Genomic DNA, 27,636 nt, shown 5'->3' on the forward strand with positions numbered 1-27,636 from the left:
TTTCTTCTCAAAGTGTCAAGAATCCTCCTGCAATAACCATTTTTTTTCTTTAAAGTCAGATGAAGGTCAGTACTTAATTTTTTATTGCAGATTTTGGCACAAAATGAAAGGAAGCAGTCAACCTGAAGTGATGTGGCAGAGAAACAAGTTTGGGATAGCAATACTACTCACAAATGTGGAGTATCCTGGCAGAAAACAGCTTCCCTCTCTGTCTACAATTTTTTAATTTGGCCACAACAAGCAATAATCCCTTCTTTCCTGAGGACAGATTTAAGATGAGATGTCTTGCAACCCTTTCAAATTTGGCACAGGCGCTTTTTTACCCTTCGGATCACAAACGCTTCCCAGGAAGTCTGGGAAAATGTTGGGAACTAGCTTCAGAATTTATTACTGCAAATACGATCAAAATGCATTTTCCCACCCACCCTCTTAAAGGTATTGTGGAGTTTTAAAAATGGTTCACAAAAATAATAAATTTTTAAAAATGCAGCATTACCTGTTTACCTTTCAGAGAATTAGCTTAGAGGTTTTCAAGGAGTATTTTGAGCATAGTAGCTGTCAGCCTTTCAACTAAAAAGTCATAGTGGCAATTTCTGTTTTTAAAACAAGTATTTTTTCTTGATAAGCTACAATTTACAGGCACACAGGGTAAAGCACTCAGATTAATTTAGGACGTTTGTAGGAATGATCTGCTAAGCTCAGTCACGAAACCCTTTCTAACACATGGCCGGTCTCTTTGCAGAGAGCAACGAAGTTGCTCCCAAGCGACCCGCCAGAGCGGGCTGGAGTAGCAACACATGACCCCGCACCAAGACCCTGCTCAGCCCCATCCTCACAAACTTGCTCCCCTCATCCTCCCTCTAGATGACGCCAATGATGGAGCAAGAGACACCGCGGGTGGGGAGAAGCTACTGGGAAATGCAGAGCCACCAACCCAAGCTCCTGATTACTTTCAAAAAGTCAGTTTTAAAGATCGCATTTGAGGGTTGCGCCCGCATTTTATACTCTAAAGGACTGACTCCAGCATCCAACCATAATGCTCTTAAGCGCCCGTGCCTAGGTAAGCCTAGCGCGCTAGGCATGTTGTTGGTGTGCAAATCTTCAAGCAGATCCTTGGGAACTAATACTCTGCATCTTCTCCCTTGCATCCTTCTTTATCAGGGAAGACAGGCTTGTACCTACTGCAGATGCATCACTACTGTAGCAGCTGAGGATGCCTCATCTGCTGCCACTGTGGGAAAACATGGCAGTGAACAATGCCAAAACACTTGAAGTCAAGGCAAAGCAGGCAGAGAAAGCTGGAACAAAAATGAAATCACTTGTGATCTCATTCCAAAATAAACCGCCGCAAACTCCATCTCAAGGTGGTAACTCCTGAAAAGTTGTACTTACTGCAAAACCATTGAGGGAAATGATACCACAGGTGTAAGATACATCATACTCTGGATCTCTATCATTCATGACGTCTACATGGAGACGTCATGAATGATAAAATGGAGTTCTTCAGCTACAAAAACCTACTTGCATCTTTAACCTCACCTCATGCATTGTTCTTCCTTATAGGTGTTCTGCAGGAAACTTCCAGAAATATAGTTTATTTGTCTAGAACAATATAACCTAAAACAAACAAAAGTCTGCATTTTAGATCTTGGTATTCCAGGTGCACAGGAACTTCTAGATTAAACTAGAAAGTGGAAAGGTGAAGAACCTTGAAAAACATCTTAGAAACAGATGAGAAAAGGGGGAGGAGAGAACAGGAAAGCACCCGGAGGCTAAATATATGTATACACAGCAGACGAGTAACACGCCTTGGTATAGCACATTTCATGGAAATTGTGGAAGAGCAGCCAATGAGAACGGCTGGTGGGAGAGGGTCATAAACTGTCCTGTCCACTGCAAAAGAAAGGACACCCCAACGTAGTTTTGGAAAGCTGACCAACAGAGGCTTCCAGAAGGACAAAACATGATGAGTTATCATGGTTACAGACATCAGTCAAGGGCACGGCCCTATTTTTAAGTTTTGCAGCAAATTCATTACTCTCCCAGCTGAAAGTTAGAGTGGGCCTAGGTATCTAATTAATGTTAAATGATCTCAGTATGAATCAATTTCTGTCACCATGTGGAGCCCTCTGAACAGGTAACACCATTATTATCATGGCAATTCACTGAAATTAGCATGCAATTCATTATCATTCAAATGCATTTTAAATTAGGAGAGGGTAACACTGTGTATGAAAAAGGCCAAAAAAAAAAAAAAGACTTTGTCCTTTACGATGTACTTGTGGCCTGCTAATAACATATGTGTCCTGCAACCTAGTACTGCAGACATTTGTACTGCAGATAGGAGCAGAGGTAGGTTTCATGAGCAGCACTAATCCCACCCAAAGCTTCAGCTGGCTATGCGGCAATGGGCTGCCACACTGCAGATTTACACGGTGAGGCAACCAGCGCACAAGGTGTCCACCTGACAACCAGGACAGGTTTTGTAGCACCGATCAAAGCTGACAGATGCTGCTGAAATTTGTCCCACCCAAACAAGTTCTATGTCTTTTTGTACCCAGAGAAGGGAGAATGACAAGAACAGAGTCTTCTTTCCCTTACAAGAGAGCAGGCTGGGACTTGTCACCGTCAAAGCGCTTGGTGTTGCACCTCGGTAGGAATGGGAGTGACCACACATGCTCTGCTCTGCCCTCCCACCTCACGCTGTCACAAGGAGAACATTTTATGCACTACCTTTCAAAAATAATCAAAGGATACCTTCAAAATCTTAACTTTTATACTGCAAAAATAAAATAAAAAAAAAGAAACCCTAATGTGCTATATTTTGAAGCAGTTGAAAAGGGATGGGAAATACCACCTCAAACTTAATGGAAGGTTTTCAGGTCAAACACGTTCAAAAGCCAAGCCCACCTGCATTACTATGCACCTACCACTGTGCATTACCTTACACTGGTAGAAAACGCCTCCCGGTGTTTTCCCTCAGAGAATCTCAGTTTTTGTACCCACTACTTCCAGGTCCTTTAGCATCGGGCCATTCCTAAAACATACGCAGCGGCTACGAGGTGGCTACAGTCACAAACACTAGTTTTACTCAAGGATGTATTTTTAAAAGCTGTATATACAGGGAGCAGGAAACGGATTTTGCTGCAGCCGTCCCCATATCTTGAGCGTGGCTGGTCTCTTACCACCTCCTCCCTCCCGCTGCCGAGGCCTCTCCTGCAACTACTTTCCCAAGGGTGGACCAGACTCGGGAAGAGCAGCAAGCAACGTTCACGTTGGTTGCATAGCAGATTTCTCATCCAGCTCACTTTTTTGAAGGTCACTTGGCCTCTCTGGACTCAGATATGCTTTGTTAGTACCATGAGGAAATGCCAAACTGCTTTAAAGCCCTTCTGTGTCTGCCAGACTAGCTCTAATTCACTTCTGAGGGCTGGGAAACGAAGAGGTATTTTGTGGTGTTTCCATCTCTTATCATCTCATTACAACAACCCCTAAAAATGGCACAGAAGGAAGCTCTTTTAAACACCAGGGACAGGAACTTTCAAAATTATGCTCCACTACCAAAGTATTTTTGTTTCAGAGAAAAATTGCACTAACACAGAGCCGTTCTCACACTCTGGAATCTGAAAGGAAGAAAATCTTAACAAAGCCAGAATTGTAGTAGCCTGGCTGAAGTCTGTTCTGCCACATGAAAACACAACAAATAGCTGCACCGTTTCCCAAAAACAAACAAACAAAAAAAACCCCCACCCAAAACAGGAAGTGTTTTACAGGCATGTTAAATTCCCAATTGTTTGTATTTTTTCTAAGACCAAATCAAAAGTGTCATCTTCTATCAGTACAGAATTTTTAGATACTAGTATTATGAGGTCTGAATCACATGGAGACATTTAAACTACAGGAAAATACGCCACTTTGAGCGATCATCAAATGAGTTATCAGAGACCTATCAGGTGACCTGTGGAAAACTTCCTGTTCCCTCCCACAACAGCTTTCAATGCATCAAGCAAAATTCATGATCTTAGCTATCAAAATAGTCTACTTCAGGATGTTGATGCTTTCATTTAAATCCCCAGAGCCCCAAAACCCCTTTAAGATAAATGATTTTATACAAGCAGTGAAGGAGTTAGAGATTTACAAAGTCAATAAGAATTCATAACTTCTGCATTTTAATCATTCAGAGCCACTGTATTTGATTTACCCCACAATTTCCATCAGTTTTGAAGAATGAGTTACTCTCGATGTAAATCCGCAGCAAGCCTCTGTCAATCATGTTATTCCTATTCCCCATTAGCTTTTACTGCCTCCTGATTTGAAACTACACAACCTGTTTAATTACTTCATTACTTACTTAATGATTCCTTATCTTAAAAGGCAATAAACATACAGAAAGCTAAATTAATACACAACAGTTCTCCACGGAACAAACAAAAACATTACAAATATCTATATAGCTTGTGAAGATCAAGTACGTTCATACCTTTTACTATCTTTAACGCTTTCACAAAGAAAAATAAAGCCACGGAGGTCTGTAATGCTTCTGCTGAAGGATATGTATGCATACACACATGAAAGAGGGAAATAAACAATGCCATTCTCAAGACAGCATCTCTTTGCCACAAACTGCGCATTGCTCTTACCATGTTGGAATAATAATCTGTGGGAAGCTACCATTCCAGGAACTACAGCACAGAAACAATCTTCTGGGTTGGAAAGACTAAGTGCTTTGATAGTTTTCCTGGCAAGTTCAGTTTTTTTATTTATTTATTTTAATTTCCAGTCTGTTGAGCAGCTCATTGTACCTTTGTTCAACTACAGGGAAAGAACTGTTTAGTTTACAGCACAGTTTTATATGCAAATTATGTTCTGTAGACTCTCTACTCATCATAAATGTCAGGAGGAAAAAAAAAAAAAAACCTTGACAAATTTAAGGCTGTGGAGATTTTTCATAAACTTTGAAGGAACACTGAAATCACAAGGCACGCCTTACTCACCATAAAGCATTTTCTTTAAAAATGTGCCAATCATGTATATTAAAGGTTTCTTTTAAACCTAATATGACACTTTATGGTCCATTTTCCATCTCTGAATATTTATGGCAATTAAAAAAGCCTTGCCTTCTGCACGCAGTTGAATTTATGTTTGCTTAGCTCTCCCAAAAATGAAACTTGTTTCTACTCTGTGGAAACATTTCTATCAGATTTAGCTGCATCAGAAAAAAACAAGCTTTCACATTCACACAATCAAAATTCAGGACCAAATTCAGATCTGAAAACGAATAGACATTTCACTGCCAATACATGAAAAAAAAAAACCCTTAACAAATCAGCCAGCTGTTGCACTAACAACTTCAAATAAAGAAATTGTGGAGCTTATCCTACCCTTTATCAATAATGCATGGCTGCGCACAGACAATTTATAGCTGTTTTCCATCACTGGGTATTGTGTAGTACTAAATTAAGTCTACAAAATTCAAGGACAGTCCACCCACACAGCTACTGTAAGCCAGCCAGGCCACTTTGAATAAACATTTTAAAGGCATAAAGTGAGTTTTATTAGCATGCTGAGCCACAGTTCTTAGCGGACCAAGCACCTCCTTTAAAAAGTAGAAGTACATTTAGCAGAAGGAAAGATGAGTTACCCTTGTGCCTTACATGTAGAGAAATAGCAAAATATATACATATATATGTATATATGCAATATCTAGAAACCCTGAATTTATTAAAATTAAAACTTGAAGTAGTAAAATAGTTTATTTGCTGTACTAGGAATTGACTGTTAGTCTCAGAAAATCCAAAGACAGACGCTGAACTAGTCAAGTTCTGACAACAAAGGACCTAAGGAAAAAAAAAAAGATGCGTTTTGACTGCTTTTGTTTACATTTGGATAGCTCCAAAGAGTAATAGATTTTTTTAATCCTTTTCAAGTCATATAAATCAGCAAAGCACATACAATGCTTTTATTGACATAAAGAACTTGTTATTATACTGAAATCTCCTTAATAACATTTACGGCACCAGTAAGCAAGTTAGAAGTGAGGTCTAGCAGCCCTAGCTAAACTTATGGACGTTATGTCACATTTCGGTTGCTTTCGATCAGTCCTACCCCTCAATGCCACAGCAGTTCCCGCCCTTAAGTATGTTATGTTAAGCATGTCTTAAATGCAATAAAGCATTAAGGAGCATAGCGTGAAAGATCTTGGCAGCCGTCAGCAAAAGGCTGTAGCTGAGAGGTCCGTGCATCGGTCACCTGCACTGCGGCTGGATGCTTGCAGTAGCCAAAACACCACTTTGCTTCTGGCGAGCTTGGTTTGGAGCCAAGGTGTAACCAGCTGGAAGGTGGATGGCAGCACCACCAGGAGGTGGGTTGTGGTCATGTTGCAAACTTTTCCCACTGTTTCTTTTTACAGTCGGGAAAAAAGCTGCTGCCCAGCTTCTCTCTGAAAAATATCAGCAATTATGAGGTCTGCGGATAGCCTTTTTACAACCAGCACACCACTGCGGACAGGATGCTCTAGCTGTCTCTGGGTAATTGGCATGACAAGATCACGTCCCTGCCTGTCTTTTACAATGTGGGAAGGCGGAGGATGTCGTTTGGCATGGTCAGGCGGTGTGACGTCTTTGTGGTGTATACAAGCACAGCCAAAACTGAGAGTATGAAGGAAGCAAGAGATAGGACTTAAACCACTTTTGCTATCAATTGGTCAAGCAGAAATATCTGACCAAAAAAAAAAAAAAAAGCACAACTGCATTTATCCTACTGGTGTGTGTGGACAACTCTGATTTGGATTTACAGACTCATAACATTTTCTACTGGAGATGTTAACTATTGTGCAGCAAACCTAAACCTTATTTGCAACAGACGTGCTTTCCTCCAGAATAGATCCCCTTTGCATAAACAAGTACCTCAGGGACCACTGAAACCCACTGATCACTGTGAAAAAAAAAATCTGCTCCCATGAGCTCAGGAAACTCAGTAAGTGATGAGCCAGACTTGACTAAATCTTCTCATTTCAACACTGTGTAGGGGCAACTAACCCCCCAGCATTTGATGAAGTTGTTCACACCAGACTCCTGTGAAAGCAGAGCCTGTGTGCTCTGTCCTACAGGCAGGAACTGTTCCAGGTCAAGCTGTACTGACATCTGGTCAGGTTTGTTACAAAAATTCATTTTCCCCATGAATAAGTAGAAATCTGAAGAACCTGCAGCTTAAGACTTAGCTAAAGAAAGCAACTGCTGCATATTTTTATTTTCACTTACCAGAATTATAAGGTTTTGTTGAGAGATATTTTTAGTTTAATAGGTTGAGCTCATGCTGAGAAATGCACAACTGCTATTTTAAAGTCTGAGGAGCCTGAACTAAAATCCTCAGCTAAATCAAAGCTGCAGGGCACAGCTTTGAAACACCCCGAACACAAACCCACTTGAAGCAACGTCAGCTTTATAAACGGGGAATCAGTTTTCAGCAGCCTACTGTTCATCTCCCATCTACTGCTGAAGTCTGAGGTCCAATTAGAAGCGCACTTCTTTAACGAGCTGCACGGGGATGGTGTTCATGGAAGTACGTACTGAGATTTAACGCTGTGTCTCTCTTCAGTGACGTCTACTGCCATTAAGCCTGGGCTCTCTCTCCTCTATAACGCAGTCGCAGTCCAGAACGACTCCAGTACAATATGGGACGGTTTGCTATGCTGCTCAGAGAAGGACATGCAAAGATATGTATGTACCTAAGGGGCACTTAAATTCACAGCACCTCAAACCGTTCATCTCTTCATCCTGCTCTTCCTTGTAGTCAGGGCCTTGTGACACAGCTGCCTTTACGGGCTGTTTCTGAGCGATCAGACACGGCACATCTGGCCTTCCCAGGGAGGAGCGAGACGTCAGCAGCCATCACCACTTTGGCTGCATGACAGCAGATGGGACTCTGCTCTGTTTTTTTCCAGCCTTTCTACATCCATACTCGTCTCTCTCTGTCTGCACTTGCTTCTTTCCTGCCTGCTCCCCTCTTCTTCCATCCCACACCTTGCACAGCCACCCATGCTCCCCTGCTGGACATCCAGGCCACAAATACATGTACTTATTGATGCCTGCCTTAGTGCACCAAGTGTCCTGGTCTGGGGACCTGCGAGGGCAACCTGGGAGCTCTGCTACGCACATATCTGCAGTCCCTTCACTTTGAAGCTGGGGTTTGGCTGAAGGAGCACGTTTCCACAGCCAGGGCATGGCCCTGGCACAGAGCCACGCACAGAACTGGGGCAAAGTCACAATGACAGTAAGTTTCCTTATTTAGCTTTATTCTAAGCCTTTCACCCTGCTGCCAACCATGGTCCTACCTCGGGGCCCAGAAGAGAAGCAGCTGAGGCTGCTTTCCCCTGCCCTGTGTGCAAAGAGTGAATTGGCCTCCAACCTCTTTCCCCAGTGAAGAAAAAGCTGGAAGCCCAGAAGAGCGAAACCCCTGGTGAATCAGAGCAAACAAACAAGCATCATCAAGGGCTGACCTGAAACGTGCGAGTTTTAAGGTCTGCAATGGCAGCACGGGCAGGCGTTCCTGCAACGCCTGCTGGGCATCACGGCCGCTCACCGCAGGTGCCCCACGGCACCCTCTGCCCCCTCTCTGAACCGAGCTCTGTGCGAGAGAGCCAAAGGGAGAGCCAGCAGAGGCCGGGTGCACGAGCGCGCACGCGCCCCAGCTGAACGGCACGTCCGGAGAGAGCAACGCGGTCTCTGGACGCAGATTTAGTTCAGGCTCCTCCCTTTGGTGTTGCTCTTAAAAAAAAGTTTTTTCTTTTTCTTTTCTCTTTTCTTTCTTTAAGTATTTCACAGTGGCCTCCCTCTCTGGCATGGTGGAGCTCTTCAGAAAGCCAAGATAACCTAAATCCCAAGCATGGCTTCTATTCAGACTGGAAACTCAGCAACTTCACAGGCTAAAACTGTGCACAGCTGTACCTTCCACAGTCCCACCTCCAGCCACTGGCCAGACTAACATGTATTTCCATGTCTCTTTGGGAAAGAGCTACAGAACAGTTCAGATGACTGAAGGAAATATGGGATGGATACATACTCTGAAATCTTACTGACCTCCAGGAGAGGGTTTAGTGCCAGCCTGAATACAGATGGGAGCGCAGTTCTGCAGCGCAGACGCTTCAATGCAGCCTTACCCAGCTCAGAGACTTGCACGCAGTCCCCAGTCACTCAGATCACTCCGTAGTGAAAACAGACTATATTGTGCACTTGGCATTGCACAAACATGTTCTCATCTGGTCTGGTTTGTGGTTGGTCTACAATTCATAGTGATATATAGCAGCAGCAGCACTACAAGGTGTCGGACAGACCATCCAGTTACAAATCCCGACAGACAGGTACAGAGTAAGAGTACAGTAATTAGTGAAAAAGACGGTAGCAGCAGCTCTAGTCAAAGGACAGTGATTGTTTTTCAAGCTACAGCTGAATTTAGCTTACACATCCTTCAGTTTCTCTTACCCTTATCTTTTCCACTGAAGAATATGTCCCAGCCTGACATTCCATAGGGACAGAAGAATAAATCTTTTTATTACTAAAACAGTATTAATGCATTACTGGAAACACTAAGACATACTAATGGAAAGGCAATGCAAGCACTTAGTGTATAGAATGAGTAATTTAGGAAAAGAAACTAAATCACATCTCCATTGCCCCAACTTTGACTTTGGTGAGGCCAGTGAATTTTGCCCTAACTCACAGATACCAGTAGTCTTGGTCTAACACAAGGAGTAGAGATTTCATATTAATATGGTTTATTACAGAGCAAGAGGTAGGGCTGGGACAGTCTGTGGGACCATCTCTGTCCTCTTCCCTCTCTTCCTCTGACCCTCAGCAAAAGAAATCATGCCTTACCTTAAAACATCATAACAAAAATGATAGTCCTCTACTTTCTTTCAGTTCAGTACTTCAGCATTTGTCAGCACGTCCAGGAACGTGAAAGGCATCCTACACAAAAGACACAGAAATAAAAAGCACAAATTACTCAATTGCATGTATTGGGCAATATATGGCATGCTTAAGAACTGCAAATGCCAAGTAAACCCATGCTGCCAAACAATCATGAAATTACCAATAATCACAGACAGGAAAGCCTAAGTCATTTTTGGCTTCCAATGTGAAACGCACACAGAAAGCAAAAAATCTTTTGGTTACACCACCCTGGAAAGAAAGCATGCCTCTTGCAACAGATATGTCACCCTGCACTGCTTTCTCAGTTTAAATCCTCTTTGTTCAAACAACAGTCTGTATGAATGCACAGAAACAAAGCTCTGGGCATGTCAGGATACACCAGCCATGCCAATGACTGAAATGCAATAGTAAATGTTTAAGGAGTTGCAACTTGAGCTACTAATTTGAGCTGGGAAATGCAACAGAAGCCCCAGGTGAGCTAAGAAGCAGCACTATGTAATACAGGATGTCTATGTACATGAAAGATACATGGAAGCATTTTATAGACTGGAGCTAAGAAGAGACGTTTGGTTTGTTTCACCTTCCTAAAAACGCTTTTTAGCTCCGATCTTGCAAGGACTTGCACACGATCCTACCCTTTCTGAATAAGCACACGCAAACTGCAGTTAAGTTCGTGCCTGAACCACTGCAGTAAGACAACTCTTTTCTCCTTTCCTCAACTCTTTTCTCCTTTCCTCTACAACAATTCAGATAAGGTATTTCCTTCATCAAGATTTAGACACTTATTTTTCAATTCCAGCTGACTTAGGATGTTTAGTTCCTAAAATTAACAAACCTCCCCAAAACACTGGCACCCATACAGAGACACCACCCAGGTGTCCAAGGCCCACACTGTTCCTTGCACCTATAAATCCTGCCTCACAACCACTTTGCAGATACATTCAAAGTCAGTTATACCCCTGAGGTCATGCTAAAGACCTCAGATGCAGATGTCAACTAGTTATGAAATGATGCTGCTAGGACATTTGACAGGTATGGAGGGATACAAGTTATCTAGCAAGGCTATTCAAGACAGTTTTGAAGGCTATTTTCACTTATTTACACCCAGGTTTTAATTAACTACTTATCTAAACCTTTGATATGGGAACACAAGACAATCATTGGCCCAGTCTGTAAAACTACATAGGTCTGGGCTTAAAAGAATATAAGGGAGTCACAATAGGTAAGAATTAAAGGATTATTACAAATTAATAACTAAATTAATTCGTGCTCACAAGCGAGTCAGAGACCAATGCCCCAAACACATATTTTTCCAATCCTACACTGTTTATAAATCCCTAAAACAGCCTAATAGTAATTGACTTCATATGCTCAAAGAACAAGCAGCATTTGAAGGGAAATAATAAGAGCCTGTCTGTGGGAGAGCAGAAAGGGAGATCCCGCAGGAAAAATTAAGTGGGAGATCTTATACTTTACAAAGATAAACCAGAACTGCATCATTTATTATAAAATAAGAAATTCAAAAGCCCCAAGTGTCACCTTACTGGTAAAGTGAAGTAGCTACGCCTGCAGAGATGTAGTCCAGCTTTAAAATGGTGTCCAGTGCTCTAAAATGACCCCAGCAGATGGAAGTCCATTGCTTCCTGTCTAGCAATTCCCCAATACGTTTAGCTATATGTTCAGCTTTTACGTAAAATATGAATTTTGTTTACATTGCATGTTAGCTATTCACAATACCCTAAACATCCTTTCCTTGCAATTCAATGGGAGAACAATCCAAGACTTTTAAAAGTATCTCCATTTACATAATAGTAATGCATTAGGAAACTGGGGATTAGACAGAAGACAAATTGTGTCCTTAGAGGCATATACTCCCCAGTAATGCGAACTCCCTCAATCGCTGTATTTCTGTACAACCTCCTGCTCTCTACTCTTACAGAATGAGTTCACAGCAGCTTCCCTTAAGAATATTGATCTGACACTTCAAGACCTCAGCCTTTGTCTTCAAGATATTTGGATAGTAGCTATGCACCCGGGCCCATGGATCAAGAACACTCTGAACTACTACCAGATCAGAAGTGTTGCATCCACACGATACGTGTCAAGATTGTTCATATATTGCTCATGGGTTAATTTTGTCCCAGAAGATTTCATCTTTGCCTGTCCTCCCACCACCAGCATGAACTCTGCATCAGGTAGTCTGGGTAATTCAACTGAAATGAGCGTTTATACCCACGCCTGAGTTAGATTAATTTGTGCTGTGTTGAGTTTGTAAGCGCAGTAACTGCAACACCAAGCCCAGGGCTAGGACGTGGCTCAAGCTCCAAGATGAACAAGTGACAACAACTTGCTGTGACAGAAGTTTCTTCCATCAGAGAAGAGGGCTGAAGAGAGGTGAGAAAACCTTTAGGGGCTGACATTTATCACATACATCACCATCTTACCTGCCAGATGAAAAGACTGCTTCAGTTTTGCTCTTCACACTAAACAAATCACAATGTACATGTATACACAATCATCTCACTCCTATACATGCAAGCCCAACCAAAACAAAAAGCGTTACACAGCACACCCATTTTTTCCCTCAGGGAGAGAATAAACCACACCTAGCAGGTGTTGGTGAAAACACCAAACATTAGAAGACATTCTGATAACAGTAGTGATTTAATAACTATATATAATATTGCAAGCAAAGTTTGAACATGCATTCTTGTATCAAAAAGTCATCTTTCTTCCAAACTGCCACCCACAAGGCCTTACTTAACCTTACCAATAGCAATCTAAACTTACTCCCAGACAAAAAACTGACTTAGTGGTTTGCACAGTCAAGTGCTAAGTGGAAGCAAAGAAAAGCAGAAATACAAACAAGCACATACTGAAAGACTTAAGCAGAGAGATTACATACACAAGGGGAAGCAAATTTGCTGATAAACTTGGCATTCTTACATGAAGTTTTAGCCTTGGTAGTATTTTACATTTAAAGAAAGACTGATATGTAATAGGCATTTTGTAAATCCCCCAAGACAGGGCTTCACTCACTTTTCACAGAAAGTCTACTCACTTCGTATGAGCATTCTGGTTTGACAAGTCCTCCACAGATCTGTAACAAGAGTATTCCATCTTCTCCTCTTTTCCATTTTAATATTGTTCAACACCTCCTCCCACACACACCTCCAACACAGGCACCTCCCTTCAACAGATAACAGCCAGATTCACTTATCTAAAGAGGAATTTATGTTGGTCTGAAAAAACATCAGCCCCCTCAGCTGCAAGGACATGCCTGGATAACATATTGAGATATGTCTCAGACGTTGCGTCAAACGCTTCAAAGTCAATTAAAGATGCGTTGCATAGCACTAGAAGGGTTATTAAAATCTTGTTGAGAAGAAGAGGAAAATAAGATTGAATTTGAAAGTACTGTTTCCAGTGGCAAGGACAGTGCTACTTAATGGATACGTTCTGTATTTTGGGGCAGAAAGCCATTAAGGAGCCAAAAACAATAGTCAATCCTGGTACATTTTACTGGCATCACATCTCATAATTGCTAAAGGAAATTGCTAAGGCTACATCTGCATGGCACAATGCACCGTGCTAATTAACCCTGAAGAGACACCAATTAATCTGGGCAGAGCGCCACCGTAACACAGTTTCTGTGCTAGCCTGGGAATCTCCCCATGTCAATGCACTGTGCCATTGTATCACTCCCCTCCCCAAGCACCTTCTGTCATTGAAGGAAGACTCCTACATCAAAGATGAAGCCTTCAATTACCATCTCATGGTGCAGTGTCTCTGTGACCTACAGTAACAGATATAGAAATTCTTACCAAATAGCAAAATAAACTACTGGTATTACAGAGGCATCCATATAATCTTATGCTGGGATGAGGAACTAAGAGGGTGCAATTATGGGCAGTCTTTTTGACCCCAATACAGATGTCACTCTCAGATGGGCTAACTGTGATGATAAAGGCTGCTAACCCTTTGGCTGCAGCAATCCAGCCCCAAATTTAATTTCTCGTCTTGGTCTCAAAACGGAGTAAGGAGAGATGCTTGTACGTGTCAGTGTAAATCTTCACAACTAAGATCCAAACAGCAGATAACAGAGCCACCAAAGTTGTTAATGCATTAAGAGAAAAGTTAAATTGGTGCCAAGGTAATTCCATAGCTTTCCTTTTAACGTGCTAGTGATAAAACAAGTCTTGGGCTAAAAGCCAGAACTACCTTATCTGCTATAACTGATGCCACCTCTTGGTACATGAGCCAGCTCTTCACGTACTGCAAACGGACTTTGAGCTTCTTGTGACTTGATAAAACACACCCCATAAGGAATAGCGTACTCAGTAGCAGCTTGAACTGCCCATTTCAATACGAACTGTTGTTTGTGCAGCTAGAGAGCAAGAGGAAGTGGGAATGCCTGGGAATATATTACAGCCTGCAGGAGAACGTAGCCTGCTGGATCACACAAAATGGAAGGACGCAGAAGGGTCATTCACTGTGGCACAAAGCAAGCAGAAGTCAGGGAAAAGCGTTTTTACTGGCAGATAGGACAGGCAATTGCAGAGTGCGAACAACCACTACCCAGTCCCTCTTTCCCCTCCCCCTCTTCCCATCCACATTAAAAACTGGGGCATTTCCAAGAGAATCCTATTAGTCTAGGACTTTAATGATGGCCTCTCTCAAGCAACTGCGATCTTCCAGCAAAGCTCAGCCCCATGAATTAATGCATGAGTTACTTTAGCAACAAGGACTCACATTGCTGGTAAATGGGATACACAAGCTCAGCTAGAACCTGGCTGGCAAGGCTGGCTTCTCATGTTTCAGTTCATTTGCACAGGCAGAGGTCGCAGTGGGAGAAAAGGACGGCCTCACCTTGGTCCAGGGTTTGCACTAGAACATTTAGAAACCTACTAGCTCCATGGAGAAGGTAACCGGTTTCAACAAGTATGCCGTCTCCCGTGACAAAAGCACAGGCACAACTGTTAGTCTAGGAAAGTGCACTGCATTGACACAGTGAGAAACCACCTTTACCAAGCAACATCAAAACCCTTTTGAGCCCTCCCGGCTTGTATCAGAGCAGACAAGAAAGTACTCAAACTAGTCTGCCAGGTCCAACAAACTTGCAAATCCTACACCGCTGCAAATTGCATACTCATTAATTCATTAGAAATTTAACAGCAGTTGATGAGTGGGTGCTAAAGTAGTGATTCTCCCATTTGGACCCAAAATGCATCAGCTCATGAAATATGGAAAAGCATCATAAAAGGCAAGACACCTTTGCTACATGATCACTCCAAAAATGTAACATTTCTTCCACAGAAACCTGATGTATATGTATGTTTGAGACACATTAATGCAAGGGTTGCTTTTCTGAAACATTTAATGTTATTTTTTGACCCAAAGGGTGAATGTTTGCAAACGATACACAGTAGAAACAACAACCGGAGGTAAACACTCTAGTCTCTAGCTATGAAAACTGGTCAAGATTGTGACAAAGCAGTAAAACCCAGCAAGCTGTACAAACAGATGTGCTGCACCTTAGTACCTTAATCTAGATGTCAAGTCAGATGAGACTGACTCACCATTCAGCGTACCCTCACAGAGGCCAGAACATACACCAGTCCCTCCTCCAGCAGCTTCACTATATAACCTGCAGAGAGTTCATCAGGGGCTTTCTAAACAATGATCTTTGCTTGGAAGCACAAACCGGTCTGTGACACACCAACTGCTCCACTGGGGAGAGGTTTCAGCAAGCGAGCAGGAACCCAAGCTTCCACCAGAAAGGAGCTAACTTTTGCAGAGAATCAGCACAAATATCCACCCTCTACCAAATGAGGCAGCTGTGTAGGTGAAACTTCTCTGATGAATGCTTAAAGCACACCCAATGCCTTCTTTTGTCCTGTTTGCAGGGAAGTCACTCCCCAGGGACTCCGTTGCCCATACAGGACTTTGCATCTATAGGGAAAGGAGGTGAAGTCATCAGCGCAAACCGTTTTTTCCCTTTCACATCCCCCCTCTCTGCAGACAGTGATGGGCTTTACAAGGCCAGCTTAGTTGAGATACTGGATGTTAGGCAAAAAAATGGAGGGAGGAGAGGATGTCACCAGTGGTGCATAAGTGTAAAGAATTACCCCAAAGTGGTTCTGGCAGGAAAGAAAACTAGGAAGACCTTCAGCAACAGATCACCTTCAACCTTTCTCAATAAGCCATTTATATGCCACATTACTTGTTCACATTAACACATCATTAAGCATCTCTGACAAGCAAACAAAACACAGGATGAATCAGTGCTTGCTTCCTTAAAGAGAGAAAGGATTAGGAAAGAGTGAAGGCGATTCTTTTGTCTTACAATGAAAAGGACCTGGAAGGTGGAGTAATGAAAGTGCAAGGGACCGTAAAAGACTATCTTGTTTGCCCCGTTCCTAGGTCAGACAGCCTCTCACCTGCCATAGAGAGACATGTACTAGGAGGAGGGCTCCTGCTCCTTAAACCATTTGCTTAAAGCCTCTGGTCTCCAGCTAGATCTGGGAAAACAGAAGAAGGAAGGGGAAATGGTCTGCCAGCTTACAAAAGGAGGACACTTCACTAAGCTCTCTTAACCTTCAAAATTAAGTTGAAGATTTAAAGCTGATTGCCATTATCTTCAGAAATAGCAGTTCAGAAACACTAATAACCTCGATGCACCCTAAAAATTCTTAGCTGCTGGATTTCAAGTGACATGAACGAATCTCCATAAAAACGTCATCCTTCTTCATTGTGCTGTTTCCCCATCCTCACAGAAAATGAAAACACTCCCCAGCTGTAAAGCATCGCTGCATACCTTCATGGATGTAGTGCAGCTGCAACTGCACAACCAAGTATGCTTACGCAGTTAATCTGTTTTAGAACTGTGCCAAGAACTTGTATCTTGGGGAATCCATATCCCTCAGAGATGCATCTCTGTATCTAGGCCTGGAAACTCAAGCCCTCCCCCTCCTTTTCCCCAGGGCAAGGAACACCCTAACGCTTCAGGTTGGCAGAAGAAAGAAGACAGGACTCACGTCCTCCTCTGGCATAGGTCTACAGGTAAACCGCGGACCAAGTCACTCAGCCTGTGCAGCTCAGGCCTTCTATATCCATGGCTAATAGCTGCCTTTGGCATTTTTCAAATGGATCTCATCATCATCTCACTGGCAAGATTCCACTTCATATTTTTCTATGGGAGGACTTTCTGGAAATGTTATGGTAGAGAGGCCTCCAAAACGCAGAATTGCTTGGGAATGCCCCTAACCGCCCACAACATGCACCCCCCCCCCCCCAGTCTGTTACGGCTCTGAGAAATACCTGACATTGAACCAAGGTGAGAATGAGCCTCTGTCACATTTTCAGCCTAAAGCTATGAAGACACAATGAATTAACGAACTCCAAGCTGCACTATGGTATTGTGTGGTGTGCTCCTTGCTACAGCAGGCTTAGATGAGAGACATTTTCAAATGCATGAACATGGTCAGCTATCACTGAGGGCCGTTACCACCTAAATGCTGTTTCTCCTTCTCAAAACAAAAAAAAAAAAAAAAAAAGGACAGCTGTCTCATCAGATGTTCTGAATCAATGACTTGTCCACAAGAAAAGCTGAAAAATTCAACTCATGCTGAATTTACTCCCTGAGATGTAAACCTATCCCAACTAACCACTGTATCTACTTACACCTTCAAGAGGATCACACTCTAGACAGGGAGTTTCATTTCCTTTAAGGAGTGGTAGACGAAAAACAGTGTCTTCAGGACACTGTGACCAAATTTCATTTCAAGCCCTGTCATCCTAATTGACGTTTGACTGTCCCCCTCCAGAAACAAAGCAGGGGAGCAGCAGGAGCTCAGTCCTCACGCAAGCCAGACAGAAGAGCAAGGGGAAGACAAACACCAGACTGGCAGTGTTGGCCAGCATGTCCTTGTCAGCTGAAAGTATTATTACCACAACTAGTGTTGAATGATGAAACTCTCCAGGAAAGAAGGCATGTACAAATGGCAATGCCCCTTTCCCTTCCACCAAAAAGTAACTAGGGAGACAGTCACTACAATTACAATCCCATAAACCACATTTTCAGGCTGCAGCTCATGAACATTAAGGCTGCTGTAATCTAACAATCACCTAACTTCTCAAACTAGACCAGGGGAAAACACATGTAAACTGTGTGATCTTTAACATACACTTCCCCCAAACAGGTAAAGGAAGAATATAAAACTGCAAAAATCCTCTCTACGCACACTGTCGATAAAACGCACAGGTCGCAGAGCAAGGCAACCCAAAGCAATGCTATCCGAAAACTTGCCGGCTTTCATTTGCAAGCGCAGCCAGCCGAAGGTGGGGGAGGGAGAGGACAGGGTGGAAAAAGCACACGAAACCCAGTGCAAAGCCTTGTAACGCTGCTTTATCATGTCAACGTGAAGGCTCAGAGTGCTTGCGGATACTCAGGGTCATTGCGGATGGAAGTCAAAAATAAAAAATCACTAACTTAATGGTTGTCATGTCACAGCTTCTGCCTAGCAGATTTTGACTTGCGCAGGACTGTCCGAGTTGTTACAGCAGTTTAATACACAATTTCTCCTGTGGAAAGACATACTGACGAAAGCATTTCACACACACACATGCATGCACACACTCTATAACACTTCCAAGGCATTAAGTACTGCCATTCGGGAACAAATCACCACTTTAAGCCACAAGTGCTGCCCCATTTAGATATACTTTAAATAGTCTATTAGCTCATAACACTGAAACCTACTCAGCAATACAAAACCGACCAGATTTCACTACTGTACAAAAAGCAGGAAAAAAAGACTAAACTTACAAGGCTGCTAGTCCACTGCGCTCGGTACATCATTTAACTGCAATGCCTGAAACAGTAACTTGACCTCTCTGGGAAGGTGGGCGGTATTATACAAGCTGAAACATTAGAAACATGCATAATTACGCTGGGTATTTGCCATACATTCTTTCAGCCGTGAACAAATATGAATGGAAAAGTCACACTGACACACCGGGCTAAGATTATGGCCAAACCATCAATTAAGAAGATTTGCATGAGGCCCAGTGAGAATTAAATTTTTGAAGGCAGGAGAACTTTTCTTTGGACTGACCTTGTCCGTATGTTACAAACACACAATGCCAGCACTGTCGGCTCAGCGTCGAGACAACAGTGGGCTAGACCAGGGATTTTCAGCTTTCTTGTCCACCACCGAAAACGTAGCCGGTCACCCTGTCCTCCCCGGACCACGCGCATCTGCTGTGCCCTTAGCAGAAGCACTACAGGAAGGACAAACGGGGCAGGCAAAGGAAGAGGAGGTGCCGGGCTGGCCCCAAACTGCACCAGCAACCACAGTTCACGCTCAGCCTGCATGCAATATCCCCTCGGGGCTGAGCGTGCAAAGCACCTGCTCTGCTTGCAGCCATCTCTTTTGGGTTTTGGGGTACTTAAGTGGTAGTTAAGACAGCTTAAGTACCACAGGCCAATTCTTGCAGCCCAGAGGGACTCTAGGAAAATACACGATGCTATTGCAGATCCTTTACAGCTGCACCATAAAAGACAACACAAAACACAGTTTTTCATCGCAGGCAGAAAGTGCAGTTCCCAACGGCAGGGGAACTGTGCACGTGTGTCCTTGACGACAGTCCTCTCCTGTTACGAAAAAATTCTCCTACTCCTCAAACTCAAGACTTAGCCATACTCCTGACCAGGTGAGACGCAACAACACCTACAGTATGACAGGTGTATAACATACACCTATTGTAACAGCAACATCCATGTGCTGCTACTCTGGGCAACTAATTAGCCCATCCTCTTTTGCATGATTAAACACTTCCTGCGTTCTTGACTCAGCCCATCGTATACCCTGCACTTGCTACAAATAGACCTGGAATGCGCAGTACTTACTTGAGGCTAATTCCCCACGCACTAGGGACGATGCATGGATTCGGAGCACTGTTCCAGCAGAGAGGCATGAATTATTCCAGGATAATTGTTTAACGTTGTACTTCAAGCAGCCCCGCTCCCTCTTTCTCTCTGCCTTCGTTATATACTTCTCCAAAACTACTGGAAGCCATAGCAATGTGAAGGACTGCTCAGTATCTGTAAGCCAGCTTTTAGTTATAACTCTCACAGTTTCTGAGGTCTCTGTTACCTCTTTAGGTAGGATAAGCATGTATCTCAGGGAACATGAGTGGTCACAGTGATCACACAGAAAGACAGCAAAGACACCCCCCCCCAAAAAAAAAGAGAAATAGCAACTTAAGCAAAGTTTCTTCACATGCACCTCTAACATAAGAAAACTGGTCAGTGTCAGTTATTAAGATAATATCTGCAGAACTTGCTGGGAATATTGTTTGTTTTCACCTGCTTTTGGAAATAGTGGTTTATTCAACAGAGGTTAAACCTTGCACACCTTTTACAAACTCCTGAAACTATGGTGCACTGTATTTTGAAAATCCTCATCACCTTCCATATAACCTAAATTCTGTCAAAAGATGACAGAGCAAGTCTCCTAAGCCTTATCTAGAGTATCTCTATAAAATATCTCTGAGCTATATGATGGAAACACCTTAAGTCAATCAAAAGTAGTTTGAGGTTAAAAGAGAGAGAGAAAGAAAGGAAAGATAATGGGCATCTTCAGCACAGAAACTACTACAGAGCAAGGAACTGAAAGAAACTGAGTCTGCATCAAGTCCTGGCTGGGACCATCTAATTGCTACTAGGTAAGGGCAGGAATCTTTACAGGCTTTTTGGTATTTGCTTTTCAAGTAAATACTAGAGAAGGAAAAAGTCAATACTATAGGATTTAAGATTCCAATTTAAAAGTAGCTTGATAACAATCTTCAAGTCATTCTGCTGGGAAAGAGCAGACAGAGCGCAGAGCCAATTTGGGCTTGTCAGTTAAGCTCCTTCCCCAGCTTTGTTTGGAGAGCCTAGACAAATAGCTTATCCATGGATAGACCTGGGGGCCTTTCACAAATATTTCGTATTCCAGTGCAAGCTTAGGCACATTACATAAACATCTGGAGCACCCACTGAAAATGTGAACACCTCCCCCTTAGCCCTGCAGTAAGTGTCTTCATGACCCTCTTTTCATAGACTGCTCCCTGACAGAAAGAAAGCAATATTATAGAGGGCTTCCATCCAAAAAATGTTGTAATCTATAGCCTGTCTGTACATACATTAGAGTTTGGGGGGGGGAGGGGAAATTCAGGTGCATAAACAACTTTTCCAATCTTTATCAGTGCTTAACTTTTGAGAAGAAAGTGCCTTGTATAATTAATAAGAAATTGTTTCCAGATGGGTTGGACACTAGACTGCTTTAGAGGGAAAAGTCCACGAGAATCATTAGGTTCTTCTTCTCCCTGGAGCTGTAGCCGCATGGGGAAGTGCTCTGAGCAGGCCAAACTCGCGGCCACCTCAATCCACCCTGGTGTACTCTGCCAGCTCAGCAGAACAAGAGTATAGAGAAAAACACAGATACTGTATGAAGCAAGCGCAAGTACAAGACCTCATAGCTGTGTTGATCTTGCAGGGGCCCCTGCTTCAAGAGCATTGAAAGCTTCCAGTGACATACAAGGCAACAGCAGGCAAACGATGGGATAAACTGAGATTCACATTTTACGCCACGGAATAATAATTACTTGGTGTAAAAATCCACACATTACCAAAAAATAAAAAAATAATAAAAAAAATAAAAAAGTGCATACGTTAAACATGAAAGAAACAGTTCTGAAGAGCTGGATGCTCTAAGATCACATTTCAAAGCAAGGCGATACCGTTCTGTTAATCTTTTGGGAACACCAGCATGGAGATCCTTCTTCAGTGTGATTAACACAGGAATTCAAGTCTCTCCACTGTGACCTTCCACAGAAACCTCAACAGTCAAGCCTCGCAGCCTGTGTGTGTTCTGCTACAACGCTAACATAGCTGTACTATCAACGTAAACCTCCTGTAACAGTAAGGCCGAAAAGGTTGGGGGGCAGGGGAAGGAATGTATATATACAGACCGCCACAGAATATCCTCTGCAAAACCGTGAAGGAGAAACTGCTCTTCTAAAGGTAGTTACAGGAATTCCACCCTTGATATGCAACTGGAAAGACGTTTATAGATATACTTCCACTCTCTATTCTCAAAACGCCTGCTCCCTATGAAAATGGCAGGAAGAGAAAGTACTGCTTTCTTAGAGCAGTGGAAAATGAACGAAATTAAGCCAAAAGAGAGGCTATTTCTTGCTCTGACAGAGTGAAGTGGTAGGCAGAGAGGGAATTTTTTAATTTTTTTTTTCTTCATTCAGCCACAGCACAATCCTTGGCGAAATCTGATGAGCATTAAGCTATTCGGGAATCCAACAACAGTACCAACAATACTAACTCTTGCCCTTCGTACCAAGAAGGACGTCCTTTCCTCCTCCAGGTCCCTTGGTGGAGAGGTGAATTCAGACCGCTCTAGGGGAAGGAAACTGCACTGATGAGGGAGCAACGCGGGAAGGTGAAGATGCTGCTGTGACTTCCCCTCTCTGCCTAGGCCCTGGGCTCCGAGAGGACTGCAGCTGAAACTTACACTGAACACCACTCAGCGTGGGTGGTAAAAATAGCCTCCAGACGGCCAACATCAAGCCATGAAAAGAGATTCTCAGATTAGCTTTTTTTCTAGCCATTCTTAACCCACTGCAACTTGATAAGAGTGAAACAGGACACCAGTTAGCAAGAAAGTCGCTAATTAATTGTCCCACCTTTCCTCCTCACCCAAGCATTGCAAAGCTTCTAGCTGCAAAGTACCTGCTGATGTAAGGACTGGCAGATGATAGCATTAGAAGAAAGAGGCCTGATTTGTTCTGAAAAATGTCATCAAAAGAGATGCAATCATCTCGGGAGATCAGTTTGTATCATCTTCCCTTTCAGCAGCAGCAATAAGTGAAAGGCAAGCAGTCCTTCTCTTGGCTATGTTATTTAAGACCAGTTAATTTTCCAAGCACCAACTTCTGTTGCACGGCGATTCTCATTAGGTGTCAGCATGCCACAGCCATATATGCTCCAAAAAAGGATCATTTTACATGAGGAAGAGTCCTCTCAGATGAACAAGTTTCCCTGAAATAAACGTGATCTCTAAATAAGTTGCAATAGGGCAGGAACATCTTGCTGTAAGGGCAGGACCAGAATGCAGGCTGCAGGAGACACGGGGCAGCTAAAGCACTTGAAACCTAAGGAAGTTGGTCTCTGTTGTGCTCAGGTGCTCGACTGACCTAGGATAAAAGGCTATACCAAATGGAAAAGGCACTGAGAGAAGGGATGAGTCAGACAGAAGGAATAGCGGGTGAACACTGGTGAGCCCCACAAGGAGAGATTTCAGCACACTACTCATCATTGAGAGTCTCAAGCTTTTTGTGACCAGCTGTGATTTGCTTGCATGGCAGGGCTGCCGCCCCTTGTGCTATCGCAGTACAAACAAGAGAAGTCACAACAGCAAGAGTTAAAACTCCTGGCTGTCACCAGATAGATATAACCATAAGTCAATATCACCACAAACAGCTGCAGAAGATCAGCTCTATCCTTCTGGACTGCCGAATGGACATGACAGTCATCAAAACTTGGAAGAACAAACCCACTTGCAACTAAAAGGATTCTAAAAACAAACCAGCTTTCACCATTCCCTCCCCAGTTTATGTTTGTGATGTCACTCATTTTGACTAGGACAGAAGAAAGCATGGAGCTGTTCAATAATTTTTTGTTGTTGCTGCTGTTTTGATGCGGGACAAGTCATAAACAACACTTAAAGGAGCTCTAATCTGATCGTCCTTTTTCAGTTATGTTTCAACACTCTCAGCACTATTTCCTTTCAGTACCTGTTCCTACCCAGCCCCAAGACACCACACGGGTCTGAGCTGAAAACAGGACAACAGGACAAACACAGGCAGTAAAGCTAAGGATCTCAGCGCCCTGCATCACCCACCCAGAGGATGCACACACAGCACACACTGAATGCATGGCAGATGTGCGGCCTAAGTCAGCTGTGTTTTCTCATGTTGATTTTTCATCTCTTTGTCCCCATCCTGAAACTGCTTTTCTTCCCGCTCACCCAATGATTTCAGCTTCATTTTTCCCCTGGGGAGGAAAAAAAAAAAAAAAAAAAGGATTACAGTTTCTGGCATTACCACAGAGCGCAAACTTCACTGAAATCTGAGAAGCAAAAATGTTTCACTCGGTTTGAATCTGAAGACACCTGCAGCTCAACCTCAGGTGTGCATTTGGAGCCAGCAGCAAAAAGAATGGGAATGTCACGGACCACTCTTTTCTTTCCTTAAACACACCAGATATTTGCTCTAGGCAAACAGTGGGAACATTGCCTTTTCAAGCACAAGTCCTCCACGGTAGGATATGCTGCTGCAGGTTAACGGGTTCCTGCGGACAGGCTGCTCTGTAACAAGCCGACCGGCCTCCAGCCGCTCCTTGGGTATGTAAACTGGGAAACGGCAGCCAGAGGTGCCCTGAAGATGCAGACAGGGAGCGCCAGTGGCCAGACCCAGTCTGCCCAAGCAGGAATTACGCGGCTCTACTGAGATGATACACCGAGCATTTCGCAGCAGCGTTATCAGATCTTGAGGAACGGGATAGGGAATAAAACGCGTGCAGGCAAAGTCTCTTCTTTCCTGCTACACCCTGTTGTTTCTGCTTAAAAGCAATAAAATGCCACAGACCTCCTTACTTTAAGTGCAAAAGCGAGGGCGAGTCCTCGCTTGGACTAAACACCCTCGTGCACATTCCTGCCTTTCACACTGTGTACATCTCTCCTTGGCATCCCCAGCCGCTGCAGGATGACTCTGTAACTCATTAACAGCTCACTTCAAGCCTTTTCTGTGTGTGCCTCCACCCAGCCCCTTGCTCCTATCACTCAGGCATCCTGACGCCGCCCCTCGTTTCTTCTCACTTTGCCCTGGGGTGTTTCGACCAAAAAAAACGAACCCCCCCCCCCAAAAAAAAAAGCAGGGGAGTTGGCCAGGTGCCAGCAATCCCGTTCACCCCCCCCCCACAGCTCCCAGGAGCACAGACCCCCACCACCTGCTTGCAACCGACACAAACTCCCCTCTTGCATTTGAGACTGCTTAACAAAAATCACCCTTCTCTTAACACCCTCTTCTCTGTCCCCTGGACCATGAAAACCGGCCGCTCTCACACCGCCCAGCACTGCTTCTCCTGCCTGCCCCACTGGGCCACGAAACCCCGCACAAGACACCGAAGTCCAGAGCCAGCTGCAGCGTTGTTTGCTCCCACAAACAAGGTGGCTGAGGACCACCTCCAGCCCACGCTGCTTCGGCTGCCTCTCTCCCCCGCGCTCCCGCCTGGGGTGCGCTGCCCTCCTGCACGCATCCATCCCTGCAACGACATCCCCAGCTCTCCGCCACTGAGGGAAGAGGGGATCCCAAGCGCAAGACCTGGTCCTTCCCCTCACTCTTATCTCCACAACGCGGTAAATACCTAATACGATATTTACAAACGCACACCCAACGCTAACCCTTCCCCAGGGCCTCACCCTATCTCGTACTTGCACCCACGAGACGGGGGGCTCCTGAGCAGCGCCGCGGCACAAGCCCCAAGCGCAGCCTGGGGCAAAGCCAACGCAATGCGATCGCGTCTCAGAATCGGAGGTGGGAGCGGAGGAAAGGAGGCACAAGTCACCGCCAGCACTGGAAGGTGTTGGTGTTTTAAGAGCTGCATGAGATCACGCGCTAAAAGACGTTTTCCTGCCTACCCACGTGCAACTGCTGGCTCACCTGGTCTTACCTCGAAATGCAAGCGCTGATAGTCCACTGAAGCTGCTGTATGAAAACAGCCATGCCAACACCACTAAAACTTGAGTGAAAGGCAGAAAAGCCTCCCGTGTCAGGAGCCCTGGCAGTCCTTATAAACATCAGACAACATTTACATTTGTGTCAAACCTGTGGTTTGGCAAAAAAAAAAAAAAAAAGTTAATTCACCTCATCAATGCTTTGATCCTCTGACAAATCACTTCCTGCTGCACGCTGAGAGGGCACAAAGGACTTTGGACACCTACCAGCTGTCACAGTGGTGCTGCGCATCGGCACTAAAGTCCACTAAAGCCAGGGAAGGAAGGCTGAGGTGCGGGAGGGAGGGAAGCAAATGGCCCGTTTGCATCCCCAGCAGGCAGAAAGTTTCCTCTGAAGAACCACTTCTTCTCTTGCCACCTATCTGACGGAAGGCGGCAGAAAAGAAATCCACCAAAACTCACGGACAGGAAAGCAATTGCAGAGCATTTTGACTGCACAAAAGTGTAGCAGAAGCTGATGGAAGTACTGGGGTGGGGGAAGAAAAGGAGATGGTTGTTCTTTGTTTTGCCCTCCAAGGGATGCTCAGACACTGACAGATCCCCAAATGTGATGCCCCTTTTGTGACCTTTGGGCCTGAGCTGAGTGAGAGGAACAAAAAGCGAGCTTAACAAAGATCTGAGACAAGCAGCTGGGGAAAGTGAATGCAAAAACTAAGGTTTACTACCAGTCTCCTATTTTCCTATTTAAAACGAGGCACTCATACACATACACGCATGTTTAAAAAAAAAAAAGAGGCTCTTGCTAGCACACTGCTTTCAACATCCTCCCTCAGCTATTCTCCCATTAACAATATATTCATCTCTCCCATTAACAATATATTCATGTTTTCCCATGTTTCTACTAGCAAATATAGCACTTGGTAATTCAAAAGAAATGCTGCTTGAGGGGAAGGGGGTTAGAAGCATAACTTGCTACATAGTTCTGGTATGAATAACTCTTAACTGCAAAACATTATTAATCCAAGGTGTTGAGAGAAACAGTCCACTGAGGTAAGTAGTTTCTTCCTCATTCTAACTAATGTATTTTATTACTCAGCTTTGAGAAATTCATTCCACAATCTTGTTTTCAAATGGAACCAACCATAATACACCAGCCAAAAACAAGTGACATACTAATCCTTGAGATGGCTTTGATTTTTGTTAATTTTTACTAAAAATAAGGCTACATAAAACTGAACTCTGGGAGCTCGTACTGGGGACACACTTGTTACTATTCCATTATTTCCTCACTAAAACAAGCTTTGGTAGCCAGTCAACAACTCTCAGATGCGCCACCTGACCTGCCAAACAAAGCCCAACTGGATCAGCGTTGTAGGACTTAGCAGCACAAAAGGATCAACTCCATGAAACTCCCTTCTGGAGTTTTGCACTAATTATCACTCGTTCCAGAATTAAAATTATTCCAGAAGTTTCTCAGGGGACTCTATTGTGATGCAAATGACGTACAACCCCTGGACACAGAAAGGTCATTAAACTAGAATTAGGAGGTGTAAGTACAAAAGCAACTCAAAGAAGGGAAAATACTGTAACAGAAACACTAAACACGTACCTAGAAGAAAGCAGGAGATGACAGTTTACAGTCCAACTTCAGCAAATGCATGGATAACATAGATGTAAGCAAATAAAGTCGGTGACTCGCTCCACCATAGGCCGGCCCCCTCCATGGCCCTGCAACCTGGGGCATCTACCCCACGGCCCTACCTTACCCCCTAGGCTCTGCCTGCACATGGGGCACCTCTGCGTTTTACCTGTGCAGCCCCCTGCTCTGCACACCGGGGACATCGCGGTCACACGAGGACACCACCAGCGACACCCCCGCTCTCCAAGCAGCCTGCAGCCAAGGAGAGCCGAGCCCC

The 27,636-nt window shown here is 43.9% G+C and overlaps 1 protein-coding gene across 8 annotated transcripts in view; it reads right to left on the reverse strand.

The window, feature by feature from the left end:
- KANK1 (KN motif and ankyrin repeat domains 1) overlaps positions 1-27,636 on the reverse strand; it is a 129,917-nt gene that overhangs the window by 87,423 nt on the left and 14,858 nt on the right. For 7 of the 8 annotated variants that reach the window (XM_068927714.1, XM_068927720.1, XM_068927719.1 and 4 more), the window contains one exon: positions 9,873-9,965. The gene's annotated coding sequence lies outside the window, so the exon portion shown is untranslated. Of the gene's footprint in view, positions 1-9,872; positions 9,966-18,756; positions 18,805-27,636 lie in introns of those variants that run through there. The other variant, XM_068927715.1, reaches the window with a different exon arrangement.

Source organism: Struthio camelus, chromosome Z, assembly GCF_040807025.1.
Source record: "Struthio camelus isolate bStrCam1 chromosome Z, bStrCam1.hap1, whole genome shotgun sequence".
Lineage (NCBI taxonomy): Eukaryota > Metazoa > Chordata > Aves > Struthioniformes > Struthionidae > Struthio > Struthio camelus.